The sequence below is a fragment of the Pinus tabuliformis genome, chromosome 1_2, assembly GCF_031772625.1.
Source record: "Pinus tabuliformis cultivar Carrire ecotype Pingquan chromosome 1_2, CPIR1, whole genome shotgun sequence".
Taxonomy (NCBI): domain Eukaryota; kingdom Viridiplantae; phylum Streptophyta; class Pinopsida; order Pinales; family Pinaceae; genus Pinus; species Pinus tabuliformis.
In genome coordinates this window covers 49,550,331-49,556,884 of record NC_142298.1, presented here as the reverse complement: position 1 = coordinate 49,556,884, position 6,554 = coordinate 49,550,331, and positions in this window count along the sequence as shown.

Here is a 6,554-nt window from a genome sequence, read left to right as displayed (position 1 = left end):
TTTCCCTTAAAACTTTTTTTTTTTGCCCAATTTACAAGACTAGTGTTGGAAATAATACTGAGAGGGGGGGGTGAATCAGTATTATCAGATCAATCAAACTTTTTCAATGCTCAGAAACATATACCTACTTCAGTTAGGTGAACCAGCGTGTACACGCTACTGTGACTAAATAAAACAGCGTATAAGAAGAAAACTCATAATTTAGTTAGCTTATTCTTCAGTAAGTTCATCAGGACATTATTCACCACATTAACAGTAAACAGTGCAGTATAACAGAACAGATCAAAACCACACACATGAACACCAAGATATAAGGTGGAAACCCAATGTGGTGAAAACCACCTGCTGCAAGTTGTCTCTATCTTTCTTTAATATGAAACTTCAGTTTTACTTATACCAGCCTACGCAGGCTACAACCTGCAGAAGGCTACAACCTTCTCTCGTTCTCCAAACTTCCTTGGAAGGGAGCTCCAACCCCCTTTTGCTCTTGTACTAGCCAAGATACTAGTACGTAGGTGCTGACCTACAATCTTCTTTTCTTCAGGTACCACCTTTCATACATTTTCAGACTGGATATTCCTGAAGCACAACATTACAATCTGTAGACCCCAATTCATTCAACTTTCACAACAGATCATTGAAGCATAAAACAACCAATACTAGTATATCAAACTTTGAATCACTGAACCACTGAACCCTGTCAATCACCAGTTACCAGAACACAGAGCAGACTACAGAACTCTGCAATAACAGTCAACCCCACTGTAAACCCAAAAATCAAGCTTCAAAAGATATACGCTACTCAATGACGAAACCCGCGTATACACGCGCTTTTACCGAAGCCAACCTGCGTACAGATCTAAAAAATAAATCTCTCAATTTGCAGCTGTACCAGACATCATTTAGACCCAGAACATAACATTGCGACAGTATGCAGATCTAGAAATACGCATAATCAAACATATCATAATAGTGCATTTCAAACCATTAGATCCCGATCTATCCTTAGATCTAGTCTTCCATCAACCGATGTGATCTCTCCTTGGCTTAGATCAAGCAACCCAGAACCCTGCATATCAGATCTCTTTCTCTCTTAGATATTCAAGCCTTGTCGAAAGATGATTTTGCCTAATGATCTTCTTCTCCTTATATAGCCTTAGGCCTTGCTCAATACCAAGAGCAAAACCATAGTAACACAAAACCATCAACTTCAAAACTAGGATCGACAACGCCCGTCGAGACACAATGGTCCGAAATCATAGGCACAACTTCAAGGACTAACCACCATGGACCAAAGGTACTTTTCCACATACACGCGCTTTTTCTGAATCCAACTAGCGTGTACACGCGACTTGGGCTTAACGAACCTGCGTATATGAACTTCCTTGGCATGCTGTACTAAGATCTGTCTTCTGATTAAGTTGCCATCACCTGTACCAACCTCTGAGCACCTGTACCAACCTCTGAGTGAGTTGCCATCAAGGACAACACTTGAATCATAATGCCAACAATCTCCCCTTTGGACTTGATGGAAACCACCACACCAAGTCACTCTCCCCCTTTGACATCAAGGGCAAAGGGCTGTGCTCCCCCTGAGGACATGCTGATACCTCTGCTTGCTGTGCTGACTCATGCTCCCCCTGACAGTAGGCCAGATCTGAAAAGATGTTCTTCAACAAGAACCAAGACTTATACACCATAAGGGACTTCCTATCACCAAAAGACTCAATACATACATCCATACTCCCTACCAAGAGGGGACATATCAGAAACAACCAATTATATTACAGCATTCATCCCAGGCATAGTGGGGAAACCAACATAGGCCGTTACATGACCTTGACACCATAAAAGAGATATGACAAGAGAGATACATGACATAGAGACAACAGATCTAGACCAAGACTTATGAAAGTCACCAGCAGCATATGATAAACATCTTTTTAGATCAGCAACCAGGATTTCTTTCTGAGCTCCTTTTCCTGAAATCAACAACCAAAACATCTGAATGCCAACAATGCTTATGAGACTTTTAAGCTGCTCCCCCTGAACCTGTGCCTGCTGCACCCCCTGAAACCGTGCCTGAAGAATTCTGACATACCCATTGCTGTTCAGAACTCCAGAGTTTGCCCTTGCTGTTCAGAACTTTATATACGCGATTTCTCCTGCATGAAACAGCGTATGGACGCGGATATAATCTCTGCAACAAGCGTACACCTTACACGCGACTTTTCCAGCATAAATCCGCGTGTATACGCGTATATACCTTTCGTAACTTGCGTATACCAACTTTTCTGTAGAACAGACAAGCTTCAACAGCAGGATGAAGCATCAACTACTCCCAGCTTTTGTCTGAGATATTCAAAAGTTTCCCTGGGCAGTGGTTTGTGAGAATATCAGCAACTTGTTCCTTAGAAGGAACATACTCCAACTTGACCTTCTGCTCAAGCACTTGTTCCCGGAGAAAATGGTACTTGATTGGTATGTGCTTGGTCTTTGAGTGCATGACTGGATTCTTTGAAATGCTGATTGCACTAGTATTATCACATAAGATAGAAACTGGTGGAGTGCAAGTGATTTGAAAGTCCTGCAAGGTCTGCATCATCCAAAGAAGTTGTGTGCAACAAGATGCCGCAGCCACATATTCTGCTTCAGCTGTAGATAAGGCAATCGAACTCTGTTTCTTGCTGAACCAAGATACTAATCTGGAACCCATGAAGAAAGCACCACCACTTGTGCTTTTCCTATCATCCACACTTCCAGCCCAATCTGCATCTGTGTAAGCATGAAGAGTGAGATCTGTATTTCTAGGATACCATAAGCCATAGTTTTGGGTCCCTTGAAGATATTTGAAGATTCTTTTGACTGCCTGAAGATGAGTTTCCTTTGGGTTGGCTTGAAATCTTCCAACCATTCCTACTGCATGTGTAATATCTGGTCGAGTACCTGTCAAATAAAGCAAACTCCCAATCATGGATCTATAAGTGGGTTGGTGAACTGCTGCTGATTCATCATTTGCACTGAGGCTGCATCCTGTAACCATGGGTGTACAACTGGCTTTGACTCTTCCATGCCATACTTCTTCAAGATCTGCTTGAGGTATTTGGTTTGAGACAAGAAGATACCTCCTTCATTTTGTTGGATTTGCAATCCAAGAAAATATGTCAATTCTCCAAGAAGTGACATTTCGAATTCTTTCTGCATAACCAAGGCAAAGTTTTGACTCATAGTCTCTTCATTGCTGCCAAAAATAATATCATCTACATAAACAACAAGAATTAGCAATTTGTTATTTTCAACTTTTATATAGAGATTGCTATCTGCTGATCCTTTTGAAAAGCCTTGTTGGTGAAGATATTTGTCCAACCGATAGTACCAAGCCCTTGGAGCTTGTTTGAGTCCATAGAGTGCCTTTTTCAATCTGCATACAAGGTTTGGATCATTCCCAAGAATGAAGCCATCTGGCTGCTCAATATATACTTCTTCTTCTAAGTCTCCATTCAGGAAGGCTGATTTCACGTCCATTTGAAATACCTTGAAGTTTTGAAAGCTTGAGAGAGCAAGGAACATTCGGATGGCCTCCAGTCTTGCCACAGGAGCAAAGGTCTCTTCAAAATCTATTCCTTCTTGCTGTGCATACCCTTTACAAACAAGTCTGGCCTTGTTTCTAATTACTTCTCCATTTTCATTTAATTTATTCTTGAAGACCCATTTTGTTCCTATTACATTCTTATCTTTTGGTCTAGGAACTAATTCCCAAGTGTTGTTCTTTTCGATTTGCTCAAGTTCTTCATCCATTGCTTTGACCCAACATTCATCTTTGCATGCCTCTTTCACATTTTGTGGTTCAGTGGAGGAGAGTAGTGCCAAGTAGCTTGAAGCTTCTGCAAGTGTCCTTCTTGTTTGTACTCCTGCTTCTTTCTGCCCCACAATCTGAGTTTCTGGATGATTCTTTTGGACATATCTGGATGGAGTCTTCTCTTCTATTCTTGTCTGCTCCTCTGGTTCTTCTTGAGATTCTTCTTCTTCTTGAGGTTCTTCTTCTTCATCATTTCGCCTTTGAGAGTAACCTTCATCTTCTTCAATGTCTTCATGATGAACTTGCCTAGGAATATATCCCTTCTCATCAACCACTATATCAATACTGTCAACAATTCTGCCAAGTCTTTTATTGTAGCACTTGTATGCTTTGCTATGTGGAGAATAACCAAGAAGAATGCCCTCATCTGCTCTAGGTTCAAGTTTGCCAAGTTGCTCATCAGTATTCTTAATATAACATTTGCTCCCAAAGATTTTGAAGTGCTTCACGGAAGGAGTTTTACCACTCCAAAGCTCATGAGGTGTTTGAGTGCTGTTTACTCGGACATTTGTTTTGTTAAGAATAATAACAGCAGCATGTGCAGCTTCACCCCAGAAGGTTGCAGGAGTACCTGATTCATCGAGCATAGCACGAGCCATTTGTTGGATAGTTCTGTTCATTCTTTCCACAACCCCATTTTGCTGAGGAGTTCTAGCTGTAGAGAATTCTCTTCTTATCCCATGTTCATCGCAGAAATCGAAAAATTCATTTGATGTGAACTCCCCACCTCTGTCAGATCTGAGGCACTTAATTTTGTGTCCTGATTCATTTTCAACCAATGCTTTGAAGGATTTGAATTTTTCGAATGCTTCATCTTTGTGCTTCATAAGCCCTAACCAAACAAACCTTGAGAAATCATCAATGAATAATATCAGATATTCTTCTCCTCGAGGTGTCCTTTTCCTAAATGGACCACATACATCTGTATGGACTAGCTCAAGAGGCAAGCTAGCTGATCCTTCCTTCTCTGGAAAGTTAGTTCTGGTTTGCTTTCCAAACTGACAAGATTTGCATATGGTGTTGTCTGGAATTTTGATATCTGGAAGATCGCGAACTGCCTGATATTTGCATGCTTTCCTTATTTGTGAGAAGCTTAGATGTCCCAACCTTCGATGCCATAACCAGTGCTCTTCATCCTTGCTAAGATAGCATTGTTGTTGTCCTTCTTCAAATATGTACAGATTATTTGGAGTTCTTTTGCCTTTGAGAACTGTTTTACCTGTATCAAGATCACGAACAAGACATCCATTCGATCTGAAAATAACCTCGGTTTTTTGATCACACATCTGGCTGACACTTAGTAGATTATGCTTCAATCCATCAACATACAAAACATTTCCAGCCTTGACCTTTTCTTTCAAAGGAGCAATACCTTTTCCTTTTATAGTTGCAGGAGTATCATTTCCAAAAGAAACTTTCTTTCCCTTTTCTAAAGTAGAATAAGATTCAAGTTTTTCTTTATCACCTGTCATATGTTTCGAACATCCACTGTCAATGTACCATAGATTTTCCTGTCCTTCTGCATAAAATGCTATCCCACATCTTTCTGTTTGAGGTTCCTTTATTCTCCATGTTTTGGTGCTCGTGGCTTGTTCCTTTTTCTCCTGAAACCTGCTCCTGCATTCAGAGTCTTTATGACCAAAATTATTGCAAATAGAACATTCAACTTCATTTTCAAGAACCGAAAAGTTGTTATAGGTCCTTTTTGTAATCCCTGTCATACTTCTTTGTTTTTGAGCTTCCCTAGTCATGATTGTTTTATATGCAACACATTGAGCTGCTTTGTGACCAAAGTTATGGCAAGAAAAGCATTGTCCATTGAAGAAGCTTCTGCGGTTATTGAATCTACCAGCCAACTGATTGTAATTTCTATTTTCATCTATTCTTGAGCCAAACTGAGAAGATTTTACCTGTGGTTGGTTGTAGCTTTTGTTCACCCTTAAGAAGGATTGTCCCTGATAGTTTCTGTTTGTAATTCGTCCCTGCTTTACCTGATTATCTTCATTGTTCTTCTGCTCATTTCTTCTTGCTGCATCAAGATAACTTTTTGAGGTGGATGCTTGAGAGGTTTCTCCATTATAGCCCAAACCTGTCTTGTTTAGAGGAGACCGCTGCACATTGATAATCTCATCCAAAGTTTCAGATCCTTTGACAAACTTAAGATTAATAGCTTTTGTTTTCTCAATTTCTTTTCTGAGACCAACAATTTCACCTTCTAGTTTTTCAAGATGTTTTTCCTTTTCATCAATTTGAAATTGCAAAGTATCAATGATCACATTCCTTTCTTCTATGCATCTCTTGAGTCTAGTAATTTCATTATAGAGATTATCCACATCTACAGCATCCTCATAATCATCATCTTCAAATGCCATTAACAGCTTATATTTATTACCTTGTTCATCTTCATCACTGTTTGATAAGCCATCACTATCTTCATGGGTGTAGTAGCTTTTCTTATTTGCACTTTGTTTCTTGTTCCATCTAGCAGGTTCTTTTCCTTTATCCTTATAAGGACATTTTGCAGCATAATGACCTACTCTTCCACAAGCAAAGCATTTGAAAGGTAGCTTACCTCTGAACCTTCCAGAACCCCTTTGAAGATTTCTGACAAAATTTGATTCTTCTTCCTCTTCTTCTGGAACATGGCTTGCTTCATAGTAATCTTCTTTTCCTGATGCCTTAAAAGCAGCTTCCC